Source organism: Cryptomeria japonica, chromosome 3, assembly GCF_030272615.1.
Source record: "Cryptomeria japonica chromosome 3, Sugi_1.0, whole genome shotgun sequence".
Lineage (NCBI taxonomy): Eukaryota > Viridiplantae > Streptophyta > Pinopsida > Cupressales > Cupressaceae > Cryptomeria > Cryptomeria japonica.
The window spans coordinates 161,634,378-161,652,385 of record NC_081407.1 but is presented as its reverse complement, the minus strand read 5'-3'; positions in this window follow the sequence as shown (position 1 = coordinate 161,652,385).

Genomic DNA, 18,008 nt, shown 5'->3' with positions numbered 1-18,008 from the left:
TATGTATACATATATATATATATATATATACATATATGTATACATATATATATATATATATATACATATATGTATGTATATATGTATATACATATATATATATACATATATGTATGTGTATATATATATATGTATATATATATATATGTATGTATATATATACATAATTAATTTCCCATCCATTAATCCTTAGAGGAAAGATAATGATGCTAGTAGATCTAATAAAATTTTCACAACATAATGACATGTAAATCAACACTTAAAGAAAGAAAGAAGAAGAATAGAAGAAATATAATTTAATAATTATCCTTCATCTAAGGATTAAGGGATAGGAAATTAACTATGCTTGTTTCCGCTTTAATGTCTAAGTAGTATATGCTTGTATCAAGTTATTTAAATCATATGGTTCTTAATTATGTTTGGTTCTTAGATAGTTTTTTGGGTTCATCTTTTCTTTTCATTTGGTATCAAATATTAGATCCATGTTTTTCATGTGCATGTAAGTTGCATGTACTTGCATGTGTGTTGCATACACTTGCATATTGCTTGCATATCAATGCATGTGAAAATCCACGTTGTTTAAGGTTTTGGGTATTTCTTTTGTTGTGATTTCTTAGCCTAAAATTCTAGAGGGAATCTCTTTTGAAGGGATCAATTGATTATTTAATCCTTGTCTAAGTGGAATTTTTACAGTTGATCTTGTTTTTTGGATACAACATGCATGTTAAAGGATTAAGAAGATATTGTTTTATGAAGTCGATCGTGTGGTTATATTTGATGCAATATTGATTTGGAAGCTCATGTTTGACAATATATTATAACCTTCATGGATGGCAGTGTTATTGATTATGTTGTTGTGTGCAATGGAGTATTCATATTGGGTGTCTATTTTTGGCTTCCTAATAATATGGACAAACTTGATTTGTCATGGCTATGGTTTGATGTGCTTATGTTGGGTTCTTATTTTTAGTCCTTGGTGTTGGAAGGTATTGTTTCATGAGTTTGAATGCATGTAGGCTATGGAGCTAATCATTGGATGATCTAAAAGCTTCTGGAATAGCCTAGCTCCTCCATATGCATCAACTTGTTTTTGGTTATGGAGTTGGCCTACAAATGGACCTACAATTCCTAAACCTCTTCTTCCTTTTGGTTGGTTTTGTTTGCATGTCTCAGCGTCATGATGTCTCTATTTTCCATTATTAATAAAGGAGTTGCTTGTTGTTTTGACATTTAAATCAACCTTTGTGAACTTCCAAAAAGGATTGATAAATAAATGACATTGAAATGTAAAAAGTCATGAGATTGTAATTTGTTCCTTCAATGGATAATAGAATAAAGTAAATAATTGTTTCTCTGTGGATGTAGCCCACATTGGGTGAACTAAGATAAATATGTGTGTTATTGTGAATTGCAATTTTTGTCTTTTGTTTAGCATTATATTTAATATTGTGTATTGCTTTGTTTTGCCTAAACCCTAACATCTTGATGCTCTATCAATGGATTGATTTCCCTATGAGGAGGAAGATCGAAACTTTTTAAATCATGGTAGGAGATAGATCGCGAGTCTCTATTCCATAATGATCACATAATTTATTTCTTTTTGGGATAAAATATTTTATAATAGTTAAAATTAAGTAAAGATATTGTACAACAACTACAGTAAAAGTATCATGCTTAAAGGTGTTAATATAAATGTATCCTAAATCTTTATCAATAATATTAGCTCTTATGTAAATTTGGAGACCTTAGGTACCCCATGAAACTTATCCTTCATGGTTATTAACAATTTGTCAATATTGTTCTTCTTTCCTTTCATCTTTACTTTATCTTGTAGTAAAAATTTTACATTTATTGTATCTCCTTAGACATTTAGTGTACCTAAAAATATAAGATGCAACCTTCAGAAACTCCTTTACAATAATTAAATTCATTAATATTATTAAATTCTAAGTATCTTGGCCTTTGGTGGGACTATGAATCTTAGGTGGATGAACAAACTTAGAACAAAAAGGGTTTGGCTTTGGAATATCTTTTGAACCTTGGTTTATATATTTTCTTCATAGCTCAATGTGGATCCAGAATAAGCAAATAAGTCAATTTTGGGAACTTAGAGTAAAAGATTCATCAAGGTCTCAATGTTCTAAGGGAATTTATCATTATAAACTAATTTGAATATTGGAATATGAGAATCAATATTTTTGGTGGAATTCAAACTTTGGAGGTTGATCCCATAGTCCTTCTAGGACTCATAATTTTAAAAGGGTTTACTGTGAAGATTTCAACATAGCCTTCATTTCACAAGGATGACTTCATAATTTTAAAAGGGTTAATTGTGAAGATTTCAACATAACCTTCATTTCACAAGGACGACTTCAAATTTATTAATTTGGTAATAAATCAAATTTTAGTTTTTTGGCATTAAATTTCATATGAGATCTTAGATCTCAATTAGCATGCCAACCTTAAAAATGGCTAAGTACGAGAATCTCAAGCTTTCATCTAAAATTAAAAGTGGGAGGGGACTATTTTCTAATGCGTAGAATTGTTCTAGTTAATTCAAACTGAAACCTAAAACCTTACCCAAAAATAAGAAACCAAAACAAAGAGGAAAATAAAGAAAATAATAAGCACAAAAAGATGAATAAAATGGAAACAAAGAAGACAACATAAACGAGAAAATAGGAAAACACAATTAAAATAGAGAAATGATAAACAATGAAACCGGCCTATAAGCATGAATAGGACAAAAACATGACAACAACATATATGCCTCATTGAAACTGATTCTTGAAATGTATAAAAATTGAACAAATTCATAATGCAGACAATGGCTAATGAAATAGTCAGAGGTAGTGATTTTTTCATGCTCAACTTGTTTAGAATATTTTAAATCTCAAATAAAGTGTCAAGAAAAATGTTTATATACCACTAGAATTAAATTCAAAGCATTCAAAATAAATTTGATTAGTCTAGGAGCAAGAGTTTGGGAGGAACTCCAACTTTAGTAACCAGTTCCAAAAACTTGGAACCTTGGGTTATCAAAGCCCAACAACAAGAGAAGAAATCTTAGGAGGAACTCAAAATTAAGAATTTGGTTCAAAAATATTTTTGGGATCCAAGATTTTGTGAAATACAAACAACACCAATAGGACTGCAAAGGCTTCTAGACTCGAGATCTGAGAGTTAAAGAAAATTCCTAGGATGGGTGAGAGATCTATGCATCGAATGGGGCATTGGGATTTGATTCCAACAACCAATTACACCTATTTAAAGGTCAAAACAAAAACAAAATATGGAGAGAAGGAAAATAAACCAAAACACCACAAAATATAGAAAGAAAACCAAAGAAAACAAAAGGGGGTCTTGATCTTAGTGATGCAAAAATTTGGGCAAACGGTAACTTGGTTGGGAAAATTATCTCCATTTTAAAACATACAACCCTCCAAGTATCCAATTTGTCTAGTTTGTATTCATTCAAGGCAATCCTAGAAGTATGAACATAATTAAGATAGACACAAGTTGAGGTTAAAATATATTCTTTGTACAATTGCTTCATTTCCTTCGATAAAGTATAATTATAATCAAAATGAATCAAGCCCTATCCAAGCTATGTGGGTGAATTTATATTTTTAATTTCAAGCAATATCCTGGGCATAACTCTACCACCATTTACGGTGGCACTCCCCTTGGGAACCCAATCCAACCACCTTATTGAAGCCATTGGGGCTTTCCAAGGCCTAAATCTTGCAAAGCAGCATAATTTCAAATATGTATGGATAAAGGGAGATTCCAAGGATATTATACACCATCTCAAAGGTATTTCTAAGCCGTCATGAAACGTGGAAGGGTGGATGAATAAGGCTAGAGATATTATTAATTATTTTGGTAAATGTGTTATTTCCCATATTTATAGGGAATCTAATGTTGTGGTCGATTAACTTGCTAACAAACATGTTGATAGTGCGAGACAAGTGACATGGACCAAGGAAGATAGGGTGGAAATTGAATTCAACATGCTAATGTTCCATGATAGAATTCGAGGCGAGATTATTTCCTTTAAGGACAATGAGTAAGGAGGCATTTATTACAAGAACTAATTTGGGAAAGATAGCCATCATTTTTTGCTCAGCACACGCTAGTAGCGAATGGATTAATCATTGTGCCAAAATTTTGCATGCTTTGTGGGTTGCCATTTTATCAGCTTGGGCCTTTCTTTTCAGTTTGTTTGTCATTAAATTTCTGAACTCCAAGTTTAATTTCAGAATGGGGGGCACTAGAAAATGGGTTGATCCTCCAAATTCTGAGCATCTAAAGAAAAATCAGAACATGTAGAAGCTTCTCGAGAGAGGGGGTATGGTTCCTAACATCGAAAGATTGTAGGGACATAACAAATATTTCATAGGGTATTTTGAAAAGCATTGGACGGATGGAACCATCATCCTGCATGAGTGCAAGGTGACTGTGGATGAAAAGTAGATAGTGGATGTTACAAGCCTTTCTATTGACGACATGAAGTACTATAGGGACAAGAACTACACTAATATTGTGGTGCATAAATTTTTGAAAACTGAGAAGGAAAGGGAGAAGATGGTGAAGCAGACTTCCAATTATTATGACATTGATGTTCTCAAAGACATTGGCTCAGCTCCTTAAGGTACTTATGGAATATATTACCCTTGATGGGCATTTTACCAAGGTTTATGGTCATCATTTTGTTTTGTTAGATCATATTAGGGTCTCTTTTCCTTTTTACGTGTTGCCTTCCCTCTAGCTAGCTTCAAAGACCATAAGAAAGATTCGTCTAAGTACCCTATCCTTCAAGAAGGGTTACTTATTTTAATTGATTCCCATTTTCCTGCCCTCCCTACCACTTCTACTTACATACCTACCTCCTCTAGCGATCATACCAGTGCGGGGGAGTTGGATAATGAGGAGTCATATTTTGAATCAGAGGATGAGACTTTTTCTCCTCCCAAGAAAGCTAAATCTGAAAAGACCCCAAAGGCTAAACCTATTTTGGGCAGGGATAACAAAGTTCTGAAGCAAGTTGTTATTTCTTCCTGTTTTACCTTTGTGGGTAACGATTCCCCCGTCTCTAGTGGCCAAAAGGGGACTTTAAGGGTTGAGGAATCTAGTAAGCCTACCTGCCCAGATCATGGAATTCAGGCCAATGAGGTCCCTCCTTTGCCTCCACATCAAGATATCTTTAAAGGGTCTAGGTCTACCACTCGGGAGGACCTTAATGCTAACTAACCAGAGCTTAATTCCAAGAGGGATGACTATGTGGATATTCTGGGTATGGCATGAGATCATGCCATTGATACCTTCAACCTTTTTGAATGGCTCTTTCATGAAATTAAGGAGGTTAAACTTAACCAGAGGACAATGAGCTGCAAGTTGGAGGTTATGCCTACTCCCACTAGTCAGGACAGTGAGAATGGTGGTGCTCAGTGGACTGAGAAGGAGGAGAAGTTTGTTGTGGCTTACATCAACAAAGTTGTTGAAGCTATTGATCACATGAAAAAAGGGGTTGGGGACATATTCATCCAAATGGAGGAGAATAACAAGAAGATTCAGGTCACCCTTATGACCATAATGTCTAACAGTCACCATATTGTTAAACAGACTACTGAGATGATGAACATTATGGTGAATAATCTTGATAGTGCTCAACAGGACAAGATGCTGGTTAATCTAGAGGAGGATAAAGACAAGAGCCAGATGGATTTTGGCCCTTGTAAGAGGACTAAGGAGAACATGAAGAGGAAAGTTGCCTCCCAGATTGTGGATTATCGGGAATGAAGGTCTAATGCCAACAAAATGAGTCAATTGGAGGTTGAGGTTGCAAAGACCTTGAAGAACCTCATGTAGTTCTTTTTCTAGTTTTGTCTCTCTGTCATTGCCGGTTCTTGGTTCATCGTTGCTGATTTTTGGTGTCTTTCCGGGTTTTTGTCAGTTTTTTGGTTGCAGGTTGTGTTGTTCTATTTTAGCAAGCCTATTTTGTCTTGTTGTTTTGTTTTGGGCTTAATTCTTTGATTCTAAACCTTTTAGAATCTTCTTTGTAAAGGGTTTCGGGGCCCCTTCAAAACCCATTTTTGCCTTAATCCAAAACTCTACCACCATTTAGGCATATGCCCTAACAAAGTTACGACTAGTTCCCTCTATGTATAGATCTACTTCCATCCAAGCATCCATAGTCTTAACAAAGATAACTGAATCACCCAAAACATTATGTGTCTTATAAAGTTTCTTTTGTTTCTCTTTTTGTCTCAAATATTGGTATTATTTTAAATCATATTTCTCAAATATTTTGATTCTAAAGAGATGGAGCCTAAATATTGGGTTAGGAACCACACTGGACACTATGAAATAAATGCAAATTTATATTTTTTCACATGGTGTAAAGATACCACATCTAATGTAAAGTAACTTATGGATTTCTTAAGATGTGAGAAGCATGCTATTTTTATATCTCTTGAGAAACAATATAATAGACCGAGTCTTAATACATGTTAGCATCTTTAAGTTTAATATGAGTAAAGATAAACTAAAGTCTCTTGAGAAATTGATTGATCAAATGTTTTAAAATACAAACAATAATTCTCCTAATAGAATAACCTATCAACATAACTTGCATATGAAACATAGACTCTATCCCTCCAAGAGGGAACACTCAAGGAAGAAAGAAAAGATGAGCAAGAAGAAAATAAAATAAAAAAAATATAAAAAAATTAATCTTCTATGATACAAGGAACTCTTCACATTCAATAACCAAATCAAGGCTTAAGAAATTGTCCATTAATGGGAAATGGAATAGGTTATACAATTAAAGAGTTGATCCTAAAAGTGTTTTCCCTAAGGGTTTTAGAGATTTGATTTGGTCCAGGCCAAAGCTTTTCAATTTATTTATGATCACCTTTCTTTTCTCTAGCTTTATCCCATAAAATACCTTAAATCAAATATTCTAAAAGCTTTGTGTACAGTAGGAAAAGTGAATCGTTGCAAAAGGTGGTCAAAACTCTCAAGGACTCGCTAACCTCCTCTCCACTCGGAGCAACCTTCAAAGTCCTTTGACCTCTAAGTTAACTCACTACAACCAAATGAAAGCACGCAACTAGTTACTGCCAATAAATAAATAAATAAAATTTAACCACATAACCCAAAAGTACAACTCATAGAGATAGCCTGGAAAACTCTATGAGCTCTCTATCTAGGACACACACACAGGTTGTGGACAACAACATGGCACATTGGCATCCTCTACATAAAAGACACATACATTGTACCATAAAATGCATAAGTGGAAAAACACATATTATAAATTTTTAATGTGATGAAACAACAATAAAGAGCTAAATTAATTGAAAGTAAACAACAAAAATACAAAGGAAAAGGGGAAGAAATTCACAACGTGTACAACTAATGAATCCCTCAGTCAATACAACACTTCCTTTCATCAAACCTGCACACAAGAGAGAGAAAATGAAATGTTGGGGCTGTGACTTAGAAGTTTTCCACAATCAGACCCCTATTTCGGTGTTTCCACCTCCACGAACAACCAAGGTTTATAGATAGATAAAATGATAATGATAGAAATGATAAAAGAAGTAACACAAAATGATATGCTAACAAAGATAATCAAATGAAGATGCAATCAAGGAGGAATAAGAAACTCCCCTTCAACACAAAGAAGCAGGAAGCTTGTTGGAGTGAAAATGAGAATTAAACCCTTGAAGATGTGAAGCTACAACAATGGTGATAGTGCAATGAACAAATGTGATAATGGTGAACAAGATGCATAAAACAAATCACACAACATTAATAATAGCTAGCCAAGAGTTCTAGAAGATCAAAGAAGGAAAAAATGAAGCGAATAAGGCAATAAATAGAGGCAACAAAGGAATCTTGATGTTGATGCACGCAAAAGGAGGTGTTACACTACCATAATTAGTAGGTGTAATGTCCCAACGACCACCTTCAGGATACCAATTTATGGGACGAACACACGAAACACAGATGTCTTTGCGACATGCAAGTGTCCCTAAATAAAACAATCAACGTGGTTGAGAAAGTAGACAAAAAGGGTGACCAAGCAAGCCAAGAATATGAATGAGATGGAACCCAAGGGGTTGTCTCTAATTCGGCTTAGAGTGGAGTCACTATGTGACATGGAATTACATGGGGTGCAATTCATGGCATTACACTTTGATATTAGCCCTTTTAGTTAACAATCATTTAATAAATGCTTAATGTTTGGATAAATGTTGATGAGAAGCATCTCTCTTTTATTCTAGACTCAACAAAGTCACGAGTCTATCTTTTATTTTTGCCTCATCTATTTGAAAATATTTCATAAACCTAAGGACTAGGATTTGAAAGGTCATAGGGAACATTGGATTTAATCCATAAACTAATTGATATGATGATGTCCATAAGGAGGTTTTACTTTTGGTTTGGTATACCTATAAGTAAAATTTGATTTGGGTTTGCCAATCATTAGGGTTCTTTTCTAGTTGCTTCTTAATAACGTCTAATAAGTCTTTATTTCTTGATTCAACTACCCCATTACCCTAAGGGTAATAATTAGAACATAATTTCAAAATTACCTTATTTTCAAAAGATTGTTGCATAAATTGCACAAAATAAAAAGCAAAGCTATTGTCACATACCAAAGAAAAAAGTTATTCCAGGCCTTATTATTGTTGGCATTTGGCATAACTAATATAGATGCAGGTGATGTATTTGAAGTCTGATGACTGCACTAGTAAAGAATAGAAGTCTATTTGTGATGAAGAGATTGAGATTCTATGAATGGATGACATGATCAATTATTTGTGTTGTCATTGATGGCAACTGATGTCAAATGATGTTCCTAATGTTTTGTTTTGTCATCTAAGTGATTTGGTTTACCGGAAGATGGGGTTTACCGACAGAGAACTAAAGTCTATTAATAGGACTTTAACTGGTAAAGTAGAGTTATTTTGATTGGATCGGTCGATCGATGATGTTTGGTGATTTGCAGTTTGGATGGTGAACTTGTATCATGGAAAGGTGTATTTGACCAGAACCAGAACTTGTGGAGATTACCGAAAGGCATGTTTCAAATTTTTGATGAAGTTTTTTTACGGTTTTAGTAGGGTTTAAGACCGGTGAATAAATCATCAAACCGGTAATGATTTATGTTATGATGGTGATCGACAATGATTCTACATGAAGTTGGTAACATGACACAACCCGCGTGAAAGATTTAATTGTTATTTTGGCGTGATTCAAGGAACATTTTCTTGGGAATCAACAAATTGCTTAGTAGAGTGTTTTGAGGGTTTAACTTTGGTACAAATCGGATTTTCATGATGGGTTATGATTAACCAACGATTGATATTACATTGTAATTTGTTGTAATGATCTGTATAACGATTTGTGATGATCTCTTATGATTTGAATTATAAATTCATTATGTAATTAGGGTTTTGTGGCCGACCTAGTTGAGATGGCTATTTAGGATGACGTAATTGATGTTTATGGTGTTGGTGGTCTTAGAGAATGTGTTAAGCCATCCAAGTGAAGTGTGAGATCTATCTGAGAGTTGCAGAGTGTTGTGTATAACTAGATCTGATCAAGCAAGCAGAGAAGTGCAAGTAAATAGATCATTTTCTTACTGTTGTTCCCTAACAGTTACAACAGGTTAAATCCCTTAATTGAGTAGGTCCTAACATGCCTTAAACATTTAAGTCCCCTAGCATGGCAGCTCTCAAAAGAGTGTTAAATCCTCTCATGAGGTTTATCCTAACAAATCATCAAGCTCCTAACTAGGCTGCTAGGCAAATCCCCTAACCGTGTGACTCCTAACAGGGTCTGCTCCTAACCGGACATATTGTAAACTCCTAACAGGGCTAAGCTTCTAACATGGCATACTTCAAAAGAGTACAAATATTTGTGGGTGGCAACTCTCACCGTGGTTTTTCCCTATTTGGGTTTCTACATCAAAAACTTATGGTGTTCATGTGTGGAATTTTTTTCATGTGATGTTCTTGTTTATGTTTCATTTCATGCATTATTTATGATACAACGATTATGATGTTTTATCAGAAGTTTATCAGAGGTTACCGGTATTGATAAGAAGTTTTTTGAGAAAGTATTTGATCCGATTGATAAAGTTAATGTGTTGGTAAATGATCAAGTTTATATGATTGCTTTGGTGGTGAAAGTATTGATTGATGTGGTAAATGATTTGATTAAAGTGTTAAGCAAATATGATAAAAAGGTTATTAGATCTAAAGAAGTGGGATATTTGTTAAATGGTTTCATATCTGAGATAAGTTTGATTTTGGGTTTAAAGTTTCAATTGGTCTTAATACTTATTCAAACCCCACCCGCCCCCCCCCTCCCCCCCCCCTCACAGTATTAATCGGATCCTCATAGGATTAACAATCATAATATCTTCTTCTATGAACCTTATTACCACATTCATTGTGCAATTTCTATAAGCTTGACCTTCCATCTAGTTGTTATCTTATCATTCGTCCCTCATAACAAGAGTGAGTCGCCTTGCAAAATTTTTAGTTGAGTCTTTGTCTTGTTAAAAATTCATTGGTTCAATCCCTAATCCTCCTGTAAATCATTTCTAAATCCTTAGCATTACGTTTCAATAGTTGTTTGAACCCCTTGAACCTAATAAAATCTGAAAAGATTATAAACCTAGAAAACTAGTGCAAATGAATAGATATCTAAACTATGAATGCAAATGATACGAAATCAAAATAGCAACACAGAGTTAGTCTCCAAGAGAGTAATGCAAATGCTAGAAGAAAAATAGCATTAAGAGGATGCAAAATCAAGAGATGCAAAATACAAGCCAGGTAGCATGCTTTTATAGACTAGGGAGAGAGAAGAGGTGGCAATACCGACCAATCAAGAGTAACCATCTCTTGGACTAAAGATAGCAAGTATCTTCCCAAGATAGAAAATGGATGCACACATGTAGGAAGGTGACACCTCATAACCACTCACCTAATTAAGCATGATTTATTAACCTAAGCGAGATTAAAATAAGTATAGAAAAAATCTAGGAATATAGGGAAAAAATAAATAACCCACTAGGAAATAAAAACCTACACTAACACCCCCCCATAGGAAAAGCTTAGGTGGATGTAGAAATGGGTCCCGACAAATCAAGCTCGATGAGGTACCCATGTACATAAAATTGCCCCAAAAAGAGAGAGAAAAGAGACCCCCCAAGAGTAGAGAGAGTCAGGACTCCGTGTGAGAGGAAGAAGCCCCCCCAGAAGATGAAGCATCCTGCACCCCCAGCAAAGCTCGCAAATGAAGGAACTTGCTCTCAGTGAAGGGTTTGGTGAAGATATCAGCAACCTGCTCAGAAGTCGAACAATAGCGAAGGTTGATGACATGGCCATGGATGAGCTCTCGGATGTAGTGCATGTGGATCTTGGTGTGTTTGGTCCACTGATGATGGACCGAATTCCATGAGATCTGAATGGCACTCTGGTTGTCACAAAATATGACCGATGGCCGTCTGATCTGGATACCAAACTCAGTGAGGAGATTTTGAAGCCAAATGGCCTCAGTGGTGGCATTCATAGCCCCCCAATACTCGACCTCAGTAGAAGATAGAGCAATAGCAGACTGCTTCTTGCTTGACCAATAAACAAGACCTGAACCAAGTGAGAAGCTGTAACCTGAAGTAGATTTGCGATCTTGAGAATCGCTTGCCCAATCTGAATCTGTGTAGCCCACCAAGTCAAGCTCAATGCCCGCTGTGTAGTGAATCCCAAAACTATGAGTACCCTGAATGTAGTGAAGGATTCTCTGGGCTACTTTCCAGTGCAACTCATGAGGCTCCTGCATGAATCAAGAGACCATGCCTACAACATATGAAATGTCAAGTCTCATATGAGTCAAATAAATGAGACTTCTAACAAGCTGTCGGTTCAAAGTGCCATCAACAAGTGGAGAAGAACATTGAGCCTCAAGTTTGACTCTAGAAAGAAAGGGAGTCGAAGCAGGCTTACAATCAGCCATATGAAACCTCGAGAGCAAATCTAGAGCATACTTGGACTGGTTAATGGTGATCCCAGAAGAAGACTGGTAGATCTCAATCCCAAGAAAGTAATGCAACAAGCCCAAGTCAGTCATCAAAAACCTGTCATGAAGGGCAATTTTGACAGCCCCAATAGTGGATGAAGAACTCCCTGTGATCAACAAGTCATCAACATATAGAACCAAAAAAAGGAGTGAATCATCCTGTTGCAGAATGTAGACATTGGGATCAAAATGGCACCGAGTGAACCCAAATGATAGAAGGAAGGAGTCCATCTTGGCATACTAGGTCCGAGGAGCCTGTTTGAGGCCATAGAGAGACTTCCGAAGATGACACACAAGTGAAGAATCCTGAAGGAACCCCTGTGGCTGCTCCATGTAGATCTCCTCCTGAAGGTCACTATGAAGAAAAACACTCTTCACATCCATCTGGTGCACTTCCCAATGATTAGCTGCAACAATGGCAAGAACAAGTCAGATGGAATTCATTCGAGCAACTGGCACAAAAGTCTCAGAGTAGTCAATCCCAGGAACCTGGGAGAATCCTTTGGCGACCAAGCGAGCCTTATACTTGTCAACCGACCCATTTGCTCCAAATTTTGTCTGATAGATCCACTTACATCGAACAAGTTTTCTTCCCTTAGGAAGAGGGATGAAATCCCAAGTGTGGTTCATCATTAAGGAACTATACTCCTCCTACATAGTTGTATCCCACTCAGGAATACCAGAAGCCTCATGAAAAGACTATGGATCTGAGGTAGTAGCAATGAAGACATGTGGAGCACCCTAGAACTGTGAACGAGTCTGCCTGGTGTCTGATGGATCCCCAACCCAATCACCTGCAGATTGCAAGGTCTATCTAGCCCAAAGTGGACCGAAAGATGGAGAATCATCAACCTCTGAATGATGACTAGGAGAGGAAGGAGGCGAGTCCTCTGAATCGCTCTCTGCATCAGAAGTGGAGGTAGAAGAGTGCTCAGGTGAATTTGACTCATTAGAGGAGCTGTCATGTATCCCAAGTGACTCCAATGCCAAAGTAGAAGGAGTTGGAGAAGTGGTAGAAAGTGAGCTCGAGGAGCCCTCCTTAAACTAAACACTCCTCTCAATGAACAACTCATGTGTAGTAGGGTGGAGCAATCAATAACCCTTCACACCATCAGGATAACCTACAAATATGCAAGGTCTGCTCTGCGGATCCAAGGCCTTGCGTTTCTCTACAAGAATGTGGGCCCATGCAGGAGAACCAAAAACTCAGAAGTGCTTCACTAATGGTTTTCGACCGCTCCGAGCTTCAAAAGGAGTGACTCCCTTCAAGGCTTGGTGAGGAACACAGTTCTAGATATACCAAGCACAATTAATGGCCTCTGCCCAATACTGTGGTGCAAGAGATCTGGAGTGAATCATGCAATTTACAATTTCCTTCAAGGACATATTCTTCCGTTCTACCACATCGTTCTGTTGAGGATTGTATGGAGCTGAATGTTGCAAATCAATTCCCTCTGAAGTGCAAAACCTCTCAACCCGATTGTTGACATACTCACCACCATTGTTAGTGTGCAAAACTTTGATGGCTTTCCCAGTTTGCTTCTCTACAAAAGTTTTGAAGTCTTGAAATTGATCAAATACCTCATACTTCTGTTTGAGAAATTACACCCAAGTATATCGAGAAAAGTCATCAATGAATGTGAGGACATATCTGGCCTTGCTGAATGAAGGATGCTGGAATGGACCAGTCAAATCACTGTGAACTAACTCCAATATCTGTGAAGCTCTCCATGCCTTTCCTTTATCAAAATTTTCCTTAGGATGCTTACCAAGTATGCAACCTTGGCAAACACCACTTGAAAACTGAACTGAAGCCAACCCTATGACCATACTCTGTTGGTTGAGCTGCTGCAAGTAGCGGAAGTTAAGATGGCCAAACCGCTCATGCCATAATCTACTCACATCATTGGAATGAGTGAGCAAAACAGTCGAAGGAGGATCAGGAGCAAAGTGAGAAAATAGATAGAGTCGTGACTGATGATCTACTCTCCCAATTGCAACTATAGAATCACTGTGCAACTCACAAATCTCCACTGAATCAGGAGTGAACTCAACCCGCTTGCCTGAACCTGTGTGAGTGATTTGGTATATTGATAGGAGATTAGTTGATAATGAGGGCACACAAAGAACATCATCAAATGTGCCATCCCTCACATCAACAGACCCTCTCCCACACACCTCAACAAGAGTGTCATCACCCATCAAAATAGAAGGCATAATACATGGCTCTAAAGATGCAAATTCTTCCTTAGATGAAGCCATGTGGTGTGAAGCACCCGAATCAAGAACCCAAGTGGATGGTGAAGAAGCAAATGCAACAAGGGCCTTGCCCTTTCCTTTCCCCTTGCTGTTTTCTTTTTCCTTGTTAGACCCCTCACTAGAACTTTGTTTAATTGACTCAGGAACACTGATATTATTCTTCTCAAGAATGTGTGTCAAGTGATCAATTTGTTGCTTCAGACATTTATGTTCATCATGACCAGGTCTTTTACAATAGGCACATTGGACCCTCTCCTTCTTAGGCTTGTCGCCCTTGGAAGATTGGGTCTCATTAGTTACTTTTAAAGCAAGTGATGTCTGATCCTTCTTCTCCTTGCTATTCTTCTATTTCTTATCCTTACTATTGTTATTACTACTTTGTCCTTTCTGTTCTTTTGTGCCTTGGTTGGCAGCCAGGGCATGTGACTTAGAGGACTTAAGAGTGCCCATCTTAATTAGCTTATCCTCTTCCCGAGTGAGAGAGATAACAAAATCATCTAGAGATGCATGGTAAATTGTGTACCAAGTGCACCCATAGTAGCATAGAAGGTAGAAACAAACACATAATATTCTGAATTTAGCTTAGAGAGAATACTAAGAATCAATTGTTCATCTTTCTTTTCAATTCCACATTGCTTTAGTTGCAACCTTAGCGATTTCAATTTAGTGAAGAAATCCTGGATTGTGTTGAAATTGCCTGGACTTAAACTAATTAGTTCATTTTCCAACATATGACCCCTCATTGAATCTTGTGTGCCAAATAGTGTTTCTAACTTTTTCCAGATTTCATTTGGCGAATTTAAAGACTCAATGTGAAAGAGCAAGTTAGGAGAAACAGACAAACACAATGTTCCATATGCCTCATCACATTTGGTAAACCACTTAGGCTTATCTTCATCTTTAGCAGGTTCAGTTTCAAGCCCCATAGTTATCCTATGTAATCCAGCTTTCCTTAAGTAGATTGTCATGCATGATTTCCACTCAAAGTAGTTATATGGAGTTAGGATAGGCACTATTGTTTGATCCATGAAGAAGAAGTGCAGAAAAAAAAAATGCCGAAAGGAAGAGAACACAATCAAAACAACCCCCCCTTTTCACTCAATCAAAGACCCCCCCAATAAATTATGATTTGGCACTTTATATTAGTGCGTTTACAACTACCACTAGCAATAAATACTAAGTGGTCTTGATTTCAATGCATTACAAAATCCTCATAAAAAGCATATGCTGAGAATGAACTTTTGGCACAATATCCAGAAAAAATAAACAACACCCCTACAATCTACACGAAAAATAATGCACTTTCAAAAAAGGAATCACCTCGATACGAGATCATATGTGAAAGTTATGATCCTTCGAAGTTCACAAAATGAGAACTGTGCAATGTCACAATTGAGAATCTGCAATTTTGAAAAAATCTCTCCATCAAAATCAAAAAACAACTGCACTAGTGCATAGAGCACAAAAAAATATCTAGAATCAAAAAACATTTTGTGGAAAATAGAGTCCGTATGAGCAAGAACGAAGCATTTGAAAACGACCTTCAAAACTGCAACAACTAATGGAGAGGGGTCATGCTGTAACTTTTTGAGTGCGTTTATGCAAAATATACAGTCTGCATGCAAAAAATAAAAGATACCCAAATGGTTTTTTTGTGCTGCGAACAAAACCCAAAAGGTGTTTTTATTTTTGATGTATAGAAGATGTAGATCCAGTGTAAATAGAATGACTTTACATACAAAAAATGACCCCAACAACCAAAAAATGACATGCAATGGCTGAATCAACTTCCAAAGTCAAGAGAAGGAATGCTGGAACCTGCAATATTGATTGAAAACACCAAATATGCAAGATGGTTGTCAGATTTGATCTTGAAACCCCAGTTTTGCAACTGTGTATGACGATCTCTGATTTCGGTGAAACGAAAGCCAAATTTTAGCTTTCTCAAGCCTCCTAGATGCGTTGGAACAGCCACAGATGCTTCTAGTATAACCAAAAATGCTGCAATCACCCAGATTTCATAAAACACTTGCAAACCCCAGCGATAAATTTTTTTTATCAAACTTTTCTGATTTTCAAGATCATCCAAAGATGCAAGAGAAGAGCATACTGGGTTTTTCGAAAAACTATAATAAGATTTATTAGCCCCCCCCCCCTCCCCCCCCCGAATCTCTCAAATATGGAAACTAAAATCTACTCTTGCACATAGAATAGCTCTGATACCATGATAAAATCTGAAAAGATTATAAACCCAAAAAAATAGTGCAAATGAATAGATATCTAAACTATGAATGCAAATGATACAAAATCAAAGTAGCAACACAAAGTTAGTCTCCAAGAGAGTAATGCAAATGCTAGAAGTAAAATAACATTAAGAGGATGCAAAATCAAGAGATGCAAAATACAAGCCAGGTAGCATGCTTTTATAGACCAGGGAGAGGGAAGAGGTGGCAATACCGACCAATCAAGAGCAACCATCTCTTAGACTAAAGATAGCAAGTATCTTCCCAAGATAGAAAATGGATGCACACATGTAGGAAGGTGACACCTCATAACCACTCACCTAATTGAGCATGATTTATTAACCTAAGTGAGATTAAAGGAAGTGTAGAAAAAACCTAAGAATATAGGGAAAAAATAAATAACCCACTAGGAAATAAAAACCTACACTAACAAAACCATCTTGAACAGAGTTCATAGTGTTCATTTAGGTACCACAGATGCTAAGTTGTGTCTAAGACATTTTCGAGCTAACATTCATATCAAGTGTTTTGCAGCAGCTCTATTTCATGATCACGGATGATGTTTCATATATTCTTTCTCCAGACTGTGAACCATTTGAACCTAGTTCAAACAGTTCAATGATGTTCAAAGTGTTCGATGAAATTCAAGGTTCAAGTTCTGCAAGTCTGATTTTATGACAGTCATATAGACCCGCACATAGTAGCACATATATTTTTACTCAAACATTAGTTTTGAAATCTCTCCGGCCAGAATGGAGAAAACTAGGTTTCGACCAACATATCCAAAATTGAGAATGATCTAACAGTGCAAACAAAATTTATGGGCCCCGCACCGAGATGGATTTTGACTGTCACAAATATTTTTAGTCTGCCCAGCATAATGAATATTTTTATTTTGAGTTAAATTATTTAAGTGCCACCTGTCCAAATATTCTTATAAACTTTAGAGAATTTTATTTCTAATGTTTATAAATATTTTATGTTATAAATAAGAGTAATGGGGAAAGTGAAAAGCATAAGTTAAAAAGTTTTTCAAGATTCAGTTATAAAACTGAATAAAGATTTCATGTAACTATTTATTGTGAAAGGATTGAAAGAGGAGGGGTTCTTCTTCTTTTTCTTTTCTTCCAGCAGCTGGTGGGTGAGGGAGAGTAGATTTTTATTTCTAAGGGAGAATTTGAAGCTTTTCTAAGCAATGCTTTGTACAAAAAATATCAATCTTTGAGTTGATTTTTAGAAATGAATAGAATGCAGATGATATCTTCAATCTCTATGTTGCTGATATTCTTCTCATGACTGTAGCTGGACTTTGAGCCTTTGCAGTTGTTTATTAATGTCTTTTCTGTTATAATCAATTGTGTATGTGGATTTATCATAAGTCTGTGTGCTTGAAAGTAAGCCATA